Raw genomic sequence first — 21,323 nt, 5'->3', positions numbered from 1 at the left:
CTTGAGGTATGTAGAAGAAACATTTAAAGTGGTGTGTATGTCTGAATCTCTCCAAATCAATTCAGAGGGTTTCAATTAGATTCGGAGAGATTAAAGGGTCTCCTGATTTTATTTGGATTCAGAGATTTGGCCACCACATTAGGCCGAATCTCTGCCAAATCCAATCAGGGACCGAAGCTCCATACAGCCCTACTATACAATTCACCTGTGGCAGCTCCAAACAGTGCCAGTGGTGAATTGTGTTATCATCCCATCACTGTAAAAGAAAGGAAGAACAAGAAATGAATCATTTCACTCTTTAGCAGTATGTGCCTCTTCCTAATTGTTCCCCTTCCCACCTCTTTGAGGTAGCATGAAGGGCCCTCATGCAGGGTTTGAGTTAAGTCAAGTCCTCCTCCTCATATTGCTCACAGATCTTGGAATCACCCTAACTGTAAACAAGATCACTTTATAACGTTCAACAGATGCACATAAGGGAATGATTATACGTATTTTGAATAGCACCAGCCAATGCTAAAACTTAACTTATACCTTATGCTATATTCATATCAAAGACCATGATGGGACTTTCCAGCCTGGTTGGTAAAACACACAAGTGAGCCAACTAACAAATTGGCTTGTCCAGCATTTTCCTGCCCTCAAAGTAAGCAGGAGAAAGTATGGAGTGAGGCTAATTTGATTTTTCAAGCCTATGCACAGAGGGACTATACAAGGGAATGTTCCAATTGAGAAATATTTAGTGATATGTTACAAAATAGGCCTTCCCTGGTCTATTGAAGCAGTAGCCTGTACTGGACAAAAGAACCCCTCATTAAGTTTTGCCAGTCTAGTCTGGACAGCTGATAGGTGCTTTATAATATGTTTATACCACACAAAGGATTAATTTTTAAATATGGTTCTGTAGTTAAATTAAAAATTACCTGGGGAATAGGTAGGAACAATGAGGTGGTATTAAACTATTCCCACTCAGCCAGATGTTTTCATGCCCTGCCTACTTTTCCAGACAAAAACTGGATTTAGTCCCAGACATATGCCAAATACATAGGAATTGCGAATGTCCTTTTTACTTACATATGTGCCACCTGTATAGGTGGCCCCAAAACAATACAACATTATCCTATCAGAATTAGCGAGCTGTAGGATAGCAATCTTACTTGCACTGCTTTGGATGTTGATTTTTATTGCAAGTGCTATAATTCAAAGATAAAAAAAGCCCACTGAATTCAGTGAGAGTTTAAGAGTTAGGCACCTATGTATCTTGTCTCTGTCTGTTTCCCAAGTTCCTGACATTCCATTAGTTTTGTTTTTTGGGTTGTTTTTTTTTTGGGGGGGGGGGGGGGTTGTGGTGTATGCTTGGAAACAAAGTCAAATTATACCTAGAAACAGAAAAATAGAGCTAGAAGGGAGCTCTGGAAGTCATGTATTCCAACCCCCTGCTTGAGGTAGGATCGTCCCCTTCTAAACCATCCCATACAACCTACAGTTAAAATTACACAATCAACCCTGTTGCACAACCACAAGGCATATTGCACCAATGGGCAGATCTAGAATTTCCTAAAGAGATGTGTGGCACATCCCCCACCTCAGTGCATGAGGGGATAGGGGCGAGGAGTGGCTAGAGCCCATGCGCTGATAAGGAGCACTGCGAAGTCTAGCAGGATCAGGTGCTTGAAGACGAGATCCACATCACTGCTGCTTCTGCTGTCTTTGGCTGAGTTGGACATGGGGGAGCCCAGAGCTGCTCTTGTACCACTTAAGTCATGGCTTCTGTGAATGGAAGTGCATGTGCCAGGCTTGTCAGGGACAGCAGCAGCAAGTCAGTTCCCCTTCCAGGTTCTCCTGCTCCCTGCCAATTCCCTTGCTGTCCTCTGCTGGCCAGGAGCAGGTGGTGGAAAGGAGTTGATTGCCTGCTGCCATCACTGTCTCCAGCTGAGCCCAATACCCTGCAGCTGAAGCCCCAAGACTTGTGGGATAAAAGGCAGTGGAGAGGGAGGGACCAGGGATCACCCACTGCTCCAGCCACCATACTTGGTAGTCAGTGTAGCTGTTTCCAGCAGCCCCTAACTGAAGTGGAGCACACATTGCCAATTGCTTTCTTGCCAGTGGCTCAGGCGCCTGCTGAAAGCAGAAGTGGTGAGAGGCCTGACCCTTTTTTTTCTGCAGAGCCTGCCCACCTCTTCCATGGCCAGGGGGTGAGCAGACAGCTGCAACAATGCAAACTGATCTAAAACCCCCTAAAGTGGTACATGTGTAATGCCATTAAACCACACAAATGACATGTCCCATGTACATCATGATGCCTGTCATGTGTTCAAGTGCCCCCAGACACATGTAGCAAGAAGAAGGGAAAAAAGTACTTTCAGGTATCTTGGGGCTACCACCAAATCCCAGAAGCAGGGGAAAAACAAGCACCCTCAATTCTGCTCTGTGCCATGGGGACAGCAACCATTGAACCCTCTTACTGGACAGTCAGAAATTCCCTTTCTATGTCCTCTTTCTGAACTTGCCCCAGCTCCTTAGATATTCTTTCATAACTAAGCTCATTGTGGAGCTCTGCTTCATTCTCCTGCAGCTGAGCATGGTTCTCTCCAATATCTGTCTCTGCTTTAGGTGACAGAGCTCTCCTCATAATCTTCCATCCATCTCCAGGCATAGCTACTCCTAAATGATCACTACTCAATGCATATTTAACTTCTCCATGAAAACCTCCAGTGATGGGGATTCCACAACTTCCTTAGACACTCTATTCCACTGCTGCACTATTCTAACAGTGAAGATTTTTTTCCTGATATCCAGTCTAAACTTACTTTGCTGTAACTTCAGACCACTGGGTTGTGTCCTTCTCTCTGCAGCCATAAGAAATGGTGTTCTCTCTCATATTTATGACAGATCTTCAGATATTTGAAGGCTGCTCTCAGTGCCCTCTTAAGCACCTTTTCCACAAGCTGAACATGCCTATTTCTTTTAACCTTTCCTACTACGACTGGTCTTCCAAGCCCTTCATCATGCTTGTTGCCTGCCTCTAGACCCTCTAACTTCTTTATATCCTTTTTAAAATACGATGTCCAAAACTGCACATAGTACTCTAGATGAGGCCTAGATAGTGCAGAGTAAAGAGACACTATCATCTCCTGTGTCTTGCACATAATACTTCAATTGATGCAGCTCAAAACCACATGCATTTTTTTGCAAATGTGTAATGCTGTAGACTCATATTGAGACTGTGATCTACCAAGGCTTCCACAGGCTTCTCCATAGTGCTGCCAACTAGTCACCACTCATCTTCTATTTGTATTTTTTATTCTTTTTCCCAAAACATGGCATCGTGAATTTGTCAGTATTGAACTTCATCCTGTTGGTTCTAGTCTGGTTTTCCAATCTATCAGAGTACTCCCAGATTGCATTTCTGTTCTCTGGTGTGTTTGTAATCCTTCGTAGTGTTGTGTTGTCCACACATTTGCTCAAAAAACTCTATTCTAGTACCTTCCACTGATTTTTGTCTGAAAAGTTGCTTCCTTCAAGGGGTGGTCCCTACTTAAATTGCCCCAAAGTCCTGGGCATCAGGGCTATTGTGGAGTTGCACTAAACTACAGACTACAAACATATATTATTCACTCATTTTCATGGACTGAACTCAGAACCTAACAATCCTACACCTTATTTCTAGCTCCCATTCATCCTGACCCAAACATTTGTCCTCCATTTCCCCCTATCTATTTCTATTTCAATTCACTTCGAACAACAGACCAAGCACAACAGGCAGCTTATCCCTGGAATGGCTCAAAGTCTTCTGATACATAATATTATTTGAATACTCAGTAACATTATTCCCCCTCATCTCCACTGCACAAATGCTAAAGTAAACTTACCACCCAGACTGATAATCCTACACTGCCAGTGCACGTGGACATATTTCACCCACCAATAGTTCACTCCCTTCCAGACATCCAATATGGTCCACCCTTTCTAAACCCTTTGATTTTTCCTTATTTACTCGATGGCATGAAGAATGGTCAGCACAAGCACCAGTAAATCACCACATCATCTCTAACTCTACAGTCAGTCAACCAGGATCTAACTGGCTATGTTGTTATGGGGCACTGCTCAACCAGTGGGGCCTTCCTAATGACAACAAATGCCCTTGTGGACAAGTTCAAACCATGTCCCACATTGTTGACTTATGTCCATTTACTATATTACCTGGTGGCCTTCAAGCTCTTTACACTGGTGATTACATCTTAAGATGGCTCAAACGATATGCCAAAACTGCATTTACTAAATAAATATGAATACTCCTAACTAGGAGATGTTGTTGCAGGAGTCTGATTTTTCTTCAGATACCCTCCATGCATGTGGCCTTTTGGTAAGTTATGCATCACAATACAATTAAAATGCAGCTCTGCTAAAAATGCAGAGCTCAGATGAAATCACAGACTATAGAAGAAATTATTCCTTCTAGCTAAAGAAGTGTGCAGGCAGCCATATCTTTGCAAAGCTAAAGCAATTCACAGTGGGCACATCTACATGAGATGTTTACTGTGTAATTGCCTAATTAGCTTCATAGTAAATGGCACAGCATCTACACATGCAGTGTTATTAGGATGGAGTAAATTAATTAACTCCACTGTAGGTTAGTACTTGTAAACACAAGTACTATCCTATGATCAAGTTTTTTACTCTGCAGCAACATACGTGAAGATACTGACAGGGCTGGCTGGGACACAAAGGTGCTTCAGTGTCGGGGCTGCCTCCACACTGAAGCACCCTCATGCCCCAGCCAACCCCTCCACAGCACGTTGAGCCCAGCTGGAGTAGCCCCAGGCTGGTAGGCTACCCCCTGGGCCCTCTGCCAGCTGGGGATGCTCTGGCCTGGCTCAACATGCTACAGTTCTGGGTGCACATGTAAACATGGAGCCTTGGAGCAATAAACTCTGCCACAATATATGCCAGAGTTTATTGTTGTGCATGAATTGCATATGTAGATGTGCCCAGTGTTTTAAATTGACTGTGTCTCAAGGTAAACAAATATATAAATCAACACTCATAACGCTGATGAATTCTACATATGCTGAATATTAGGAAGAGACTTAAATATAATTATATCATTGTTGTTGAACAAGTTTACCACACACGTGTTGAAAGCATGTCCAGACAGCTGGATTAGCCAAGAGAAATCAGAGGCATGATGTCATCAGAGCTGTTCATCTAACATATATTTTTGCTCTGTGAACACACACAGATTTTGTATTAGGAACATGTGCTTGAGGTTTAAGTCCTAAGACATTTCATGTCTATTCAATAAAGCCAGAAGTAGAGCAGGAAGAAGCAGCCTTCATAACAACAGTTCTGGGAAGGTACTAATGGGTTCTCGTACAAGTATTCTGTGAACCAAGCAGTGGCTTCAATGTAAGGCATTTAAGCTATTTACCTGTGATTTGCTGCATAAAGTATAGGTAGTATAAATGGGCTAACTCACTTTCATTAACATCACAGACAGGGGTAGTAACATTTAAACAGTTTCACTAATGTTGAAAGCAAAATGATTTATTTTAAAGTCTTGAAATGTTTGTGGTCATAATCAGCTTTCAAAGGATCTGTTCCAGTGGTATGGGATGTCATTCCTATGCAAAAATAAAACCAAGTAAAAGGCTTTTTAATTCACCTGCGTACAGAGGGCTGCATTTGTCCTGCAGCAGTTGGGAGACTTTATAAATATTTCAGCTGTCAATTGATAAACCCTTCAGGCAGGCCCACATTAGGAGGCATCACAGTGTCCCACGTGTCCTGTTCTACACGTGGGGCTAAACTGTGCTCCACATCATGTCACCCATTTTGACTGCTGCTAGCTGCACTCAGGCAGCAAAAGGTTCTGTAGCATAGGCCCAATCAGACTCTAATTTAGGTAGCAGAGATGTCATCTGCTTTAACAGGGAACATACAAAGAAAACTCAGCTCGGTCAAGAAGGCCACAATTTTTACAATGTGCTTGTGTGGATCCTGTATTGGCACATTCACCTTAATGCAAGGAATATGCACAAAGTACCCATGTTGCCTGAGTCTCACACTGGTGTCTATTTGCAGTGGGGTGTGGGTGGGTGGGCATGGAGAGCAGGGCATGGTGGTGGTGCAGGGAGATGGAAGAGAAGGGCAGTGGAAGAACCATCTCACAAGAGGCTCAGTTCCCTGGCCTTTGCTTTAGGAGGGTGGGATGGTGTGCACGGAGTGCTGCATGGCCCCTCGTTTACCTCACATCTCTTTCTTGGACAGGAACCCCTGTTATTTAGGTTTTGCATGAGTGAAGGCAGGGTCAGTCTTTATGGGTGCATATACATGAGCAGGGAGGCTGTAATGTGTTGTGATTTTAGCAACAACACTTTGGACACTCCTGGGTTGAATTAAGAACCATGTATTATTATAATTCTCTGGAATCATATCTAGGGTGGATCTTAACAATGGCCTTCAGTATATGTATGCAGAACATATACTTGCTCTGCCTCTGACTTGACCAGTCCAGTCCTGTGGAGGGAGAGGAACAAAGAATGTCTCTGTCTCCTCATGGCAGAGCCAATGGAGTCCCCAGTGCTGCAAAACTGCCACAAGCAAAATGAACCCTGCAGTACTGAACATGCGGGCTTTGGCCTTTAAGGGACAGTACAAGGAAAACACAATCTGACACAACAGACTGCTCATACACCCTGGCATTCCAGCATGTCAGAGCAGACTCAATTAATCGAGTCTGCTGGAGCTTAGCAATTGCCGCACTCCAGCAGCCTCCTGCATGTCGTGTATCATTGCTCTGTGCTTCAAAATGGTGGTGAGGGTATTTGAACTAAAGCTCTTTGAATGAGTTTTAGTTCAAGCGACCTGGCAGTATTTTGAAGCATGGGGACATTGACACATGAGACACAGAGGTGGAGCCTCTCTAATTAAAGCACCACTCCCCTCAACCCATGCAGCACATGAAAAAATGCCGTATGATGCAGCACTTTTATTCCATTTTTAAAACCTTGTTTTCCCTGTAAGGCCAAACAGTAATCCCCACTCTACGCTGCTCTAAGGGATGTGCAGATCTTGGCATGTTTTGTTTGTATTTAAAAGGTCCTTGTCCACAATTAACAGGAGGAAGCAGGATCTTGCCATTAGAGTGAGACTCAAGAGAGGAGGGTTCAATCCTCTCTTCCTCCACATGATTTCTCTGTTGTCTCAAGCAAGTCACATAGGGTTCAACAGCAGGCCCCAGTGAGGATGGGACCAAACACACCACACTCCTCTGACTCCTCATGCACACTCCAGATCAGAAATACACTACTGGGGCTTTGCTGGCCCATCCCCAGTGCTGCTTTCAAGCCCTTGGTCTTTGGCAGGGCTGAGAGAGGGTACTGGCAGCAAACCCAGAACCACCTCCCTGACAATTGCAGGTCTTATGTGTGCCTTCATGAGTGAGCACAGCATGCTTGGCTCTGTCCTTTCTGGGAACCACTGCTGCAGCAGCCTAGATAAACTTTTAGTAGCAGATTTTGAAAGGAAGCTGTGTATCTAAGGGGTCAGCAAGGTGCACACTGGGATTTCCAACAGCACCTTAGTCATGTTGACTTTATTGGCATTTAAGGAGCCAACCTGCTTTGACAGTTTTACTAATACCAGCAAGTGCCTATCCATCCCTTCAAAATCCTGGTAATACCTTGCAAAATCTACCCTTTAATCTCTTTATGCATCAGTTTCCCCCTCTGCAAAGGTGGGGTAATAATCTTTATCTGATCTGCTTTGCCAGTTCAGAGCAGGGGCTGTTTCTCACTACCCTGTTGTAGGTATATCTCCTAGCACGTGTGGGGCTTTGAATCATTGCAGTAACAAAAAATAACAAGGAAAGTCACCATGACAGCTTATAGGCAAGGAAGTTGCTTCCATAATGGACAAGCACAACCCAATATCTTCTAGAGCACTACATGCTCTTAAATACTGATTAATTGGCTACATGGTAGCAATACAGCAAAACTGTTACTATATTCAGGAGGAAATTAGGGGGCCTAGTGCCTATGACGTCACAATCTGCTGGTTAAAAAGTGTTGTCTAACAGTTAGTGTATAATGGGGGTCCTAGTAATTAGTGTTATTCACTGTGGGACTTGTAATTAATGAAGTTGTCCCTTTCCCTGATTTCCCTAACTCTACTGATCTTGGCATTCTTCCAGTCTTCCTATTTCTTCTGCATGTGCTCATAGAATCGTAGAGAAGTAGGGCTGAAAGGGACCTCCAGAGGTCATCTAGTCCAACCCCTGCTTGAAGAAGGATCATCCCTATCCAAACCATCATATACAAATCCATAATCTAATCTCTTTGTAAAACTAATGTCAACCCAGACACAACACAAGATTTAACACTCTAATCTGCCACAGGTAAAGCAAGGGAACCACAGCAGCCAACATCCTGCTTCTGTAAATCGTGTTAATATACACTTAAGAGATCCCAGGAATAGGGCCCTGCCTTCTACTATAGAGGAAGGCAAGCCCACCTCCCCACAGTCTATACCAATCTGACCATGGGATAAAATTCCTTTCTGACCCAAAATTTGGTGATTGGTCTGACCCAGAGTGGAGAGGCAAGACCCTCTAGCCAGGAACCTCCAGCTTTAAGTCCCAGCAGGAGCACTGGCACACCCCAGTCAAAATCCACCATGTGCTTATCTGTGCTAACCTGAAACACAAGACCACTGTGTTCCCCATTGCCATGTTCAAGTTATCTGTACACCTCACCTCTGCTTCCATCTAAACCTGACCTCTGATTACAGTCCAGACTGGTTCTTTCCCATCTCTTCTCTAACCTCCGCAACTCACCTGCACTCCTAGCTTGAGCATGGAGCTGCCATCTGGCAACCTGGAGAGGTAGTTCATGCATCATAAGCACAACCTAGACCATGAATAACCAAAAATGTTCCCTCTGACTCAACAAAGTACCCTTCTTTTTAGCTGACTCTCTGGGCAATGCCTGGTCCCCAACAGACTCAACACCTTGCAATTAGAAACAGGCCTAACAGTTAAGCAAATTTCAGTTCTGAAGTGAGGCAATAACAGCTGGAATTTCCCAGCTACCCAACATACACACAGAAGGGTTTGGCTTCTGTCAAAATAAAGGAACTGACTCCACATTTTTTTCAGTGTTCTGACATCAAGGCAAACTTCATTGAAGCAATGCCAGCCTAAAAACCAATATAAGAAAGCTGGAGCCCCAGCCGAACATTTGTGCTAACTCCATAATGGAAGCTAATTCCATTTACTAATGTGCAATAAATGTTTTTTTTCACAATGTGTAATAAAGATTTTTATGAAATGTAATTACATTATTACATGCTGTGTATACACCCTAATAAAGTTAATGGATGCAATAACAGTTATAGGAATATGTTCCTCTACTAGAATTATTATTAATGTTAAAAATCAGGAAAATTCACAAAGTAATATTTACACTAAGAGCTAGATTTTTCAGCCCAGATCAGCTACTGTTTAGGCAGTTCAAAGAAGCTGGCAAGATTTTTTAAAAAGGCTTGACATCCTGCAGCTCCCATTAAGATCAATGAGCTGTGAGGCAAGCTGCAATCAGGTAGGTGTGGATGTGTGTAAAGTCAATGTTATATACATTAAAGACATATACCTTTTTTACACACAAACACATGCACGCACATATGTAAAACTAAGGACTAGAGCTACAAGGAATCTGCAGTAAGTGTTTATTACATTAGTTTGTGTTGGAGAAAAAATTACAACAGTTGTGAAAACTCAAAGGCTACATCTGCTAAGGAGCTATTTTTTAAAGAGGTGTTAATCATATTAGACCCATTATTGGATCTTTAAAACCTTTATGAAGCAAATTCTCAAAAGGGCAGAAAAGGAAGGGAAACCTAATTGCAAGACATAAACAACAGAGTTGGTTTCTTCTAACATCCTTGATCAAAGAAGGCCATTTCTGCCTTGGTGCAATATTTTTGCCAGTGGTTTCATCTGAATCAGAAAAATCCACAGAACTGCTTAAGGTATCAAGACTCCATTTTTAGTCGAATGAGGTGCAGCCTGTAAGCACAGGTGCTTATATCTTTCCAGACCATGATCTGGTATGTGGAATGCAGCGCTGTAAGAAAAGCAGCAGAATATATTCCCACTGAAAGTGAGGGATTTCTAGGGTTTCAGTTGATGTGTTTGTTCCACAGGTGGCCTGGTAATTCTGAATAATTTACTTTCCCCTTGGCAGAAGTAGTATGATGGTGATTTTGGAATTTACTATAATCAAATAATAATGACAAACACGTGCAAAAAAGGGAGGGAAGAGGCTGTCTGAAATGTAGAAGAGGTGGGACCCAGCAGAGTATAAAGCTTAATTTCAGTCCCTGACAGGTCAATCTAGGGCTGATTCAAATATGATGCAGGGGTATTTATCAGGCTAGTTCACATAGTTACACATACCCTGGTTTAAATGATCAGAAACTGGTTTAAACCTGTAACAGAACAGAAGCTCAGTGCACATAAAACAGTTTCAAAATGGCTGAAATTGTTTAAGATGAACCTGGATGAATGTAGTATCAGACTTAACTGATTTGGGTTAAACTGGTTTATGAAACTTCTGTCCCAGACCCCTTCCTGGTTCCAGTTAAATCACAGTCCTTCAGCATGCTTTCCAGTCCTGGGCTGAGCTGTCCTGTCTGCTTCAGAGAGCAGGGCGGGCCCCACCCAGGCCCACCCCTCTTCTCCCTACCTGAAGCAGTGAAGGCTGCCTGACAAGGTGAGGAGCCCAGCTGGTGATGTAGCCTAGGCTAGCCTGACTGGGGTCTAGAGCTAGGGAGGGGAGTTGAACACCCCTTCCTCTGCTCAAACTTACTGTTGGCTGCAACTGTGGACTACAAATCCTAGAGGCACCTGGAAGCAGGAAGAGGAAATGAACACACAGCCAGGGAGCCATGCTTTTGGCCTGAGTTGCTGTAGGCATGTGGCTGCATTTCCTGAATCAAAGGTAAATGTCTGTTCACTTCTATTGCAATTTAATCTGTTCATCTTAGACTAGCTTGCAAAGACTCAATTGATTTAGCCTTGGGCTATTTGACTGTCTGTACTTAGTTTCAGAGATTGTCTTAGCCTAAAAGTTGGATTTTATGAAGAAATCACTGTTGGTATTGGAACTTTGTACATCAGATCAATAGATAACCTATGGCATTTTGAAGCAAAAGCTCTTCTTCTCTTGGGGTTGTCCCTCAACAGATTCATCTACTCTTTGTTTCTTCTGTGTGGCTGGACAGGGTGTGTCCACACAGGAGTTGCATAACACCAGAAGGTGTAGGCATACCAAAACCTGCTTTAATTGGTTGACTAACAGTGGCAGTGAAGACACAATGGTACAGGTAAGCAATGGAAGGACAAGTATGTATACTTTGTTGGACTGCTGAAATTCCTCATGGCTGTTACCTGAGCTTGCTAAGTTAAAGCTACTGTGGGCAGGCTTACCCAGATTTCACTCACACCTTGTGATTACTAGGTAGGTGTATGTCATGACTCTGCACCCCACGTTATGCTGTGACACAGTCTAACAAACATTTACTGCAACTGCTCCAGTTCCTGCTTTCCCATGCATTGAAAAGGGAGTTGATATTTCTCAGCCTGAACCTCCATCAACACATTCTCATAATGACATCCCCTTGGAGGAATGACTATGCTTTAAAGCAGATGCAGCCATGGATGTTGGCAGGGGTTTATACTTTACTGTAACAGGACCATGTTAGGTAATTTAAAATATCTCTGGTAATGCAGCAGGTAAGAATTAATTAAAGGAGAGATGGAGTACTACAGCAGGGGCCTTCATGGGGAGAGGACTGGTTCACACTAACCTAAAGGGGAGAGAGGTAGTTAGCCATGTTAACCAGAAACCAGCAGAAGGCAGGGCAGCGTGGCATCTTATGCGTACGCATATACCAAGCCAACTTAAGGCGACTTAAGTAAGTCAACTTAACATACTAGAGCTCCTTGACATGGTGGCAGCCATCTTGTGAGCTAAGTTGACTTAACTAATACACTTTGAATAATACACCCCTGCTCCACATATGTGTGTATGCTCTGACAGTTAAGTTGACTTATAAAGTTTAAGTCAGCTTAACTGTCAGAAAGTTAATACATATGTACACACACTTAAAGACTAACTCAAAAGTGCCACCCTGCACTGTCTTCTGCCTAAAGGGGAAGGGCAGGATTTGTACCAAGGATATCTTTTCTTGCAATGAAATCCAGAGGAAGGTGATTGGAACCTGGTTCCAAATGGTATAAATCACATCCCACCATTTTCCCTCAGTCAGTCAATTCAGACCTGACCAACCAGCTGGAATTAGGCAGTGGCATGTTTGAGCTTCAGGTTCAGCCTCTCTTTTATATAAGAACAATTCTGACTAAGTGAGAAGTTTCTTTCAAATGGAGCTGATTGGCTTTTACGCAGCCACCAAGAGGAGGGATTTGATGAGAGGGCTGAAGTTGGCATTAACTTTCAGTGCTCTTCACTTGCTTCTCTGCCACTCCAGTTCACTCCTTTTGGGTGTGTGAAAGTTGCTGAGGGGGAGAAAATGCTATTTTCCTCCACCCCTCCCTCTGAGAATAAAAAGTTGGGCTTTACATATATGTTGCATGTGGGAAAGAGATTGGGAACATTGGATTTAGCATAGCGCATCCCACCAGATAGGGCTAAACCAGTACCCTGTCACCAAAAGTGACCAGCACCAGATGCTTCCATAAAGGATGAAAGGAATTCTGTAGAAGGCAGATGTGAGAATTTTATGCCAAGATCATTTTTTCCAAACCACCAATAATCTGAAACTGGCACATCTGCCGAATCATTAGATTATACTGCATCCCAGGGCTCTGGGGAACAAATCTTCAGACAGTGAGGAAGTGATGGAGCAACACCACTTTATACCAGCTGGCAACCTGCCCCTTAGCTTTTTACAATCCTGGATGTTCAAACTCTAGAGAGTATTGTTCCCATGATTAAATGGCATAATCCTTTCTGAATCTTGGGGTAGGGAACTTCACAGGCTGATTGTGTGGGGGGAAAATAAAAGTTTTTCCTCTTATTGGATTGAAATCTTGCTGTCTTTTAAATTAAATTGAGTTACCCTCTTGCTCTTGCATTACAAGAGAATGAAGGGCAGCCCTTAGCCCATCTTCTTTATGTGACACAATTGACTCTACCTTTATCATGTCTCTGCTCATCTCCTCACTAACACAAAGAAACCAGATATTTTCCAGTTGAGCTCCTGGGCCTCTCCTGTCCCTAAATTACGATTCTTATACCAAAGCTCTGAAAGATGATTGGATTTGAACAGATACTTTATTAATAACATTTTCTGGTGGCATGCATTAAAGAGATATGCAAGTTGTATAAAGGTTTCTATACCTCTCTGGGAGTCCTCCCCTCCCTCCCCATCTCGGATTACTTTTACAGCTTTTATTAATGCCTCCACAAACCACAGAAATACAAAGGGCAAATGTGGGGTTCATGTAATGTTAGAAACATTTAAACTGAAACAAAATGAAACAGAGTTAAAAGCTGTGGCAAAAATCTTTACTCCACTAGGCAAATTCTGGAGAACTGGGACAGAAAAATGATATTTTTTTTACTGTGGGTTTTTTTTTTTTTCAAACCCATTTCATTTTCCTACCCTGCTTGTAATACCAGCTGGAAGCATGAAATAAAGCTGTTTTCTCCAGGCAAAATCCTGCTTTTAGATGTTCAGAGATGTCCTCTCCATTGTCAGCTACATATGCAGAACACACATATAATTTGTTCAGAACTTGGGTTGTTTAGGGGCTTTTTGCTTCAGAGGATTGGATCAGCCTCTAACAAAATAAAGGTTAACCATAATAAGCTCATCCTCACAGGTTTTCTAGAATTATCTATCCTTCCTTAACAGTGTGCTCCAGAGGAGAGTTATCTAGAAGACTTGGGAGACCCAGGGTATATCTACATAGCTGCTGCCAGGAGCACACCCTTGCCACCTACCTCCAAGCCCATGCCAAGTATGGAAATGGGTGTTGAAGCCATCCTCCCGCAGACACTCCAGAGGTCTCCAGAGCAACTGTACAGGGATGCCCAGAAGCAGCATCATTGCTGATCCAGTGGATGAGACAAGCATGGTCAAGATCATCTGCCTATACCTCGTTATGGTGGGGATGCGGTGTAGGCTCTTTTTCCCTAATCTGTTTGTTCACCTCCTGTGTGGCCTTGAGGAAATTCATGCATCCCTCAGCAATTCTGCTTCTTCTGCATCCCTTTGTCTGTCCCAAGGAACTTACAGACTAAAGAGAGGCCTTGAGCCAGATTGTATTACACCTATTGGGCACCTAAGTGGATTTATGCACCTAAGTGAGACCCTGTTTCCACCTTAAAATACTGTTGATGTGAAAGATGGGTAGGTTCTCTTCCTCTTCATCCTTGATGCTTTCTGGGCATGTCTACATATTCATTAATGCACTTTTGTTAATGCACATTCAGTTAAGTACCTCCATTGTGAGGTACTAGAAAAAGGCACATTAGCCTATTTTAATGCACATTAGTAAAAGAACAGTTTTGTGATGCTTTAATGTGCATTAAAATAGGCTAATGCACAATAAAGTGCACATGTAGACACACCCTCTGTGACTTAGGCTTAAAGCTAAGATGACTGCATGTTACAAAAGTATGTGCATTCAAAGACTCTCAGGATCTTAACAGAGTGGAACAGGAGTACACTTAAGGAACTAGTGGGTATAGTAGGATGTTGGCCTTTCTCTTTGGTCAAGAGGCAGTCTTTCACTTTGTGTCTACCACCCTTCCCCCCCAAATAACAGGAATAGAGCCCTCACCTCAGTTAAGGTTGTCATCCACCACTCACTACACACATAATATAGGTAGCAATAAGAAGCTGAGCATTAGAACTGAAACCTGATGTGCTGAGCTGAACTGGAATCTTTTAATAGTTCCTCTTTTAATATTTCCCATCCTTTCTCCCTTCCATTCAGTTACAGCAGTTTGCTATGGTGGGTATCTGCTGTAACACACTGCCACCCTTTCCCTACCATCTGTCACAAAATTAGGATTGAAGCTCTTTTTCCTAATAGAAAGGATGAAGAAGAACAGTTCTTTAAATTCCATAGAGTAAGTCCAGGTAGAAGAGGTCATTCTGAATGTACAGTGACCAGGCTTTGAATACTCCTTGAAAATGTCCAAAGGAAGCAAAACAACCATGAGAAATGGTGTAAGACCGCAGGAAAGGATGTCACTGTTTCCTTCTGAAAATGCCTTATTTCTAGGTGTGTAAAATCAGCCCAAGGTTGTCCTGATAACTTTCAGAGAAGCAGAGAAGAGAAGGAAAAGGACAGAGACTTGGGCTGGGCATAAAAAAGCATCCCTCTAATACATTTCCTGTTCTGGAATGCTCCCATGTTTTACTAGGACACTAGATTGGTGTCTCCATCATCCCATTCTCTTCAGAAAAAAATGTTGCCTGTCACAGAGCATTTAATCACTTGTGTGCTTCTAAACAAAAGGCCTACACTTCAGCCCCTAAATCCATATTTGGCATCTCAGTTGGATTGCAGATACCTGTGTATTGTGTTGAGCTCCTGAATTAGCACTTAAGTTCAGCAGATGTGTCTTTCCAAGCTGTACCCCCTTTGACAATGTATAAACACATCGGGCTCAACACTGTCCCCAGTGAGCTCAAAGGGAGTATCCCAATGGCAGCAGGGTTGTCTCACCACCTGATTTCTCATAATGTAGGTTTTGTTTTACATTTATAGCAAAGAAGTGCAGTGGATCTGAGACCCATGCCTTAGAGAGACCATCTTATTCTTTACCAGGAATCTGGGTTTTCCATTTCCCATGAAAAAGCACAGATTTCCCCCTTTGAAGTGGGAAAACATGGCTTTCCCCTTTTGCAAACAGCTCTCTGGAGGCTGGCAGAGTTCCCAGCTGCAAGAGCTGCTTGCAAAAGGGCAGAAAACCCTAAGTCCTGTCTGCAGGGGGAGGAGGCAGAGGAGGGTCCTGAGAAAATGAATCAGCCAGGGCTGCCTCAGACTCACTGTCCCTCACTTTGGCCTTTGGGGTAAGTATGGCTTTTGGGTGCTAGAGGCAGTTGGGGGGCGGGGGCCTCCAGCAGGGCTGAGGGGAGCAGGGGGCTGTAGGTTGGGAATGAGGGGCACCAGCAGGGCTGGGGGGGGGGGAGGCTGGTGGGCTGGGTAAGGGTCATGCTGCGAGGTGGGGGGGCAGGGTCTGTAGGAAAAGTGAGCAGGGCAAGCAGGGCAAGAGGGTGTGGGTGACACTACAAAGGTGGGGGGGGGGGGCTGTGGGGAGAGCCAGCAGGGTGGGTGGGTGGGGCTGGAGGAGCATAGCAAGGTCCATGGGCATTCTCAGGCTGGCACAGGGGAACCTGAACATCATCCCCATGCTGGGACCCAGCTTCATCACGCCTCATTGGTTGTAGGGGTGGGTAGGCAGGATCTCATACCTGTGGTGGCTGTGGTGCTGCAGCTCCAGGGACACTGAGGCATGTAGGGTGTTGCTGCTGTAGCACCTGGGCATCATCCTGTCCTGCACTGTGAGTCGCCTCATGCCCAGCTATGCTGCCTTGTCCTGCAGCAGCTTGGGCTGGGACTGGGGCACTGCCCAGCCTAGGTAGCAGTGCCTGGCAGGCTGGGCACTCTTGGGGCAGTGTTGGAGGCTGGGGTTGGGGATGCTGCCCAGCTGGGACAGGCAGCAGCAGCACTGAGTCTGCTGGTTTAGCCAGGCTGAGCCATGTGCCCTGCAGAAATCTGGGGGAGGGGCACCAGCATATCAGGGCTGCTAAGCACCACAAAGCATTGGGGGGACACCTGCAGCTGGATTTGCATCCTGGTGAGCAAATGGGGCAGGGGGAGCTCAACTTTTCCATGGTAAAAAATCCAAAATCAAATGCTAAAATAAATAGGTATTTAGAATGCATTCTATTATAATGATTGTGGCACTGGTAGGCTTCCAAAATGTAAATATATCCATAAAACATTGTGTTCAGGTGACACACACACACACACGTACGTGTGTGTGTGTGTGTGTGTGTGTGTGTGTGTGTGTGTGTGTATATATATATATATATATATATATATATATATATATATAGTGTTATTTCATTTTAATCATGGAAAATACAGATTTGGGATTTTTTAGTCGGGGGATTTGGGGAGGAATGGGGGGTTATCAGAGAATTTGGGCATTTAAACAGAGAAAACCAGGATCATTGCTCTTTACAATGGAAATGAACAGAATATGGTGCTCAGAGCAGCAAACACACTATGCAAAACTCATTAACAGTTCAAGAACAACCCTCCCCCAGTCCCTGTCTCCCAACTCTAAATGGAAGTATCTTGTGAATTTGAAGGCTGACTGGAAGTAAGAAGCACATCAACTCTTGATTAGCTGGCCTTTTCTTTCCTTGTCTTTTTTGTCTGAGTGAATAGTGGGGAAAACCTTTGGCTGATAAATGTGAAAAAATCAAAATGTAATGTCACTTTCAAAATCAGTGTTCTAGTTATTTGTATATAGAACTTGCCTCTCTTACCTTGCCAACTGTCTGTTTATCTCCATGGGTGGATATAGGATTTTAAAAAGGGGGGTACAGATGGTGATACATCATCACATATAACAATACATTTTTGTCTAGTTAAAAAGTAGCTAGAAGCTTTAGTAATATGCAAGGGGCCTAGGGCTATATTATTCAGTTTAAGATCAAAGGAAAAACAAATATGATTTTATTGGAATGTGCATTAATTTGCTATATTATGTATAAAAAACACAACAGACTAGGCAAAAATAATCAAAAGATGTTGCTTCATTAGTCCTGTAGTCATTAGAATAAAATGTACAGCTCTTCTTCAGATTCACAAAACAAAAGCTAGCCTTCTTGAGCATCTTGACAGTGCATCCAGTGCTTCACTGAAAATTATTTCCATACCTCAGTTAATGTTTTCAGCTAGCATTAAAAACAGTCTGCAGGACTGTGAAATAGGAGCTATATTAACAGGAACAGTTGATAGACAGCAAAATTGCAAAAGAAAGGATAGGATGATTGATGGAACATCAAGACTATGTAAAAGGATAGCAAGTTGTTAACACATGTGGAATGAAGAGCTTAGAAAGATTCAAGTGCATTACAGTGACCCATGAAGTCAATTGACTCCCTGTAATTGGGTTGTGCTGCAAGCCGCGATGCCCCCTGGTGGCTATGCAACCAGTACCATGCTTTGTCTCTAGGATACCCTCCTCTTCTTCTTTCTTTATTGGATGGAAAGGGAGGCTGCCTAAGGGTCCTAGCATGAGCCTCAATCTGTCTGACAGCTAGCAGGTCTCCCCTCCTCTCCCTTCGAGGCTAGCTGGGACCTGCTTTCCTCCCCTTAGTCCCTTCCTCAGATCTCCAGACCACTAGTAAACTATTACAAAGGAATAAGCCCTCTGGCTATAACACCAGCTAACCCACTCTGAGTCTGAATGTAAACAGTGGCTACCTGTCTACACAACTAGTCTTCCCCTTATCATGGGTCATACTCCTCTACAAAGCAACAGCATTGTTTGCTTCCCCCAAGGTAGCCCCAGTGTTAGATAGGAGCTCTCCTGGCTCCTCCTGCTCTGGACCTGCTTCCACTGCAGCCTCCAGGGCCAGATTTATTGCTCTGGCCCAAGTCCTGAGTTTATATGGCTGGAAGCCATGCCCCATTTTGATCATGGGGCTCCCTGAGCTGCTGCAATTGTTTTCTGAGTAGGCTTGCTGACTAGACTCCAGTGCAGCTTACTGCTGCTGGTTTTGCTCCTGCAGCAGGGCCTGTGCTTCCCAAGCAGATCTCTGCCCTGCTAGATCATTGCAGAATAACCAGCTCTGTGACAGGCACTCCTAGTCATTGCCTCTTTCCCTGGATGTTTATTTTCCTTGTATCCAGCTCCACCTGCTACTCTTTTCTCCTCAAGTAATAGGAGCCTTCTGGCTCTCTGTTACACTCCCTCACTACTGCCTGAATAGAAATGCTGTTGCCACTGCCAGGCAGTTAGTTTTAAGATCTGGGTGGTCCAGAAATCAAAGGGGCATTTAGCAGTACTGCTGCACCCACCTTGGATCCACCCCCGTTTATCTCTGTGAAATTGTAGTCACCAAAGTCACAAATAAGTTCATGAACAGGAGTGTATGGGGTTGCCTGCAACAGCAGGGACCTGCTTAATGTACCCATTAGGTCTCTTTGAGTCCTGTGTCATAAATGTCTATGTAGATAACCAGGTGGAGAAGTGACTGAGGAAGAAGAAGGCAGGTCTCCAGTGTCATGATCCTGGAGCTGAGCTGTGAGCTCCTCCTAAGACATTAGCAATCGGACAGAAAGATGATGGAAAAATACCTTAGATGTGAGAGTTACACTTTCTTCTACCACCTGTTGTTAGCTGATTTGATATTGGATGTGTATTTGATTTGGTCTACACTGACTGCAAGGTCATGGCCAGCACTGTTGTTAGTAAACACAGTTCCTCAAGATTGCTTTCTAATCTTCTGCAACTTTTAAGTGAAGACAAGCCTTGGGAAAACATGAGCAGATGGATGAACAATGTGAAGAGGGACTAGCAAGGAAGACAAGGTAATTTACCTCTGATTTTATGAATCCCATCAATCATATGGCACAGGAAGGGAAGGGACAAATGAAGGCATGAAAGTTACTTCTAACCCCTCCAGTTGGTTGATTTTTATATGACGATTGAAAGCTGTTGAAACTGCTAATCATTCAAAAGTCTGTAAATGCAAAGGAAAGGCTGCATGTGCAAACTTGATCCTGTTCATATTTACACACCTTTTTTTGACCCGATATGCCTATTTCTCAGCTGACCCATTAAAGAAGCTACCATATGTGGCACACTCCTGCTGCTTCTCTAAGCTTATTGTCATTTCTCTATGGACAGAAAGAATCCAAGTTCTATCTCTTTTTTTGGCTTGTAGTAACCCTTCCTGTGGGATGGGCTTATCAACAGCCTGTCTTCTCTAGCCTAGAATTTTTCTCCCACTGCACAAAGCACTTGATAAATTTTGGACCTTCTATGCAGCTTGTCTCTTCTGGCTTTAGAGAGAAAATGTAGGATAAAAGGGAATATAAGCACCATCTTTAGTCTCAGTTTTCTGGAAGAAAGAATTTCAGGCTTCCCTACTGTAGTAGTTCTATGCGTATCCACACGCGCGCGCGCGCGCGCACACACACACACACACACTCTCTCTGTGTGTGTATGTGTATGTATATGTATATGTGTGTGCATATATATATATGTGTGTGTATGTATGTATGTGTATACATGTGAAGATATATACATATATATACACACAAAGATATCTGAGTCCCAGGATCAAGGGTCTGTTGTTTGATTGGTGGAGCCCACCCACCAATCCGGAGGCAGCACAAGGAAGCAATGCCCCACCCTTTTCCAAAGGGAGGGGGCAAGGAGCAGCTGGACCTGAATTGGAACTGCACTAGCCAGGTCCGGAGAACTTTGGGGGTGGAGTCCCTGAAGAGTATAAAAGGGGAGCATGTTCAGCAAGCTGGGGAGATGATGAGGGACAGCGAGGAGAGAGAAGCTCCAGAGACTGCTGTCCTTGGGACCCTGCTTGAACTTCAGCAGTGTGCAAATCAGTGCATGGGGATCAGGTTCTAGGAGCTGCTCGAGACGGCTTGAGCCTGTGAACCCAGAAAGTGGCTGGGCATTTGGTGTGCAGATTGGCACATGGAGAGCTGGCCCTGGGAGCAGCTCATGGCTGCTTGACCTGTACCTTGTGTACAGGTCGGCACACAGAGAGCCGTCTTGGAAGTAGCTTGTGGCTGCTCACATTAGCCCCCAGCCCAAGGCCAAGTGACCGGAGCCCCACAGTGCGGCTCCACTTTTAACTAAAAGAGCCCCAGTGCCCACAGCAGGGCCTGGGAAAGGGAAGAGGCCCCGGTGTGAGACCGGGGAGTTGGAGCCTGCAAGAGCTTGGCTCCCGTGAGAGAGAGAGCGAGCCCTAGGTGCCCAGTGCAGGGTGCTGGGCCATCAGGGACAGCCAAAGGCGCCACTGGGGAGAGGCTCTTGCGGGATCGGCCACCAAGGGACAAACCTTGACTTCTCCAGAGAGGAAGCATGAGTTACCGGGGAAGCAGGCCCCGCAGGGGAGGCTGACATGGGTGAGGAGGGTCTGCTGCCTCCACCTTCCATTGTGGGAGGGGCGTGTTCACATCCCAGGGCCCTAAAGGGGAGGGGCTTCAGGGAAACCCCTTGGGGAGGTGCTGAGTACAC

The sequence above is a fragment of the Alligator mississippiensis genome, chromosome 2, assembly GCF_030867095.1.
Source record: "Alligator mississippiensis isolate rAllMis1 chromosome 2, rAllMis1, whole genome shotgun sequence".
Taxonomy (NCBI): Eukaryota; Metazoa; Chordata; order Crocodylia; family Alligatoridae; genus Alligator; species Alligator mississippiensis.
Note: the sequence above shows the minus strand (reverse complement) of the source record.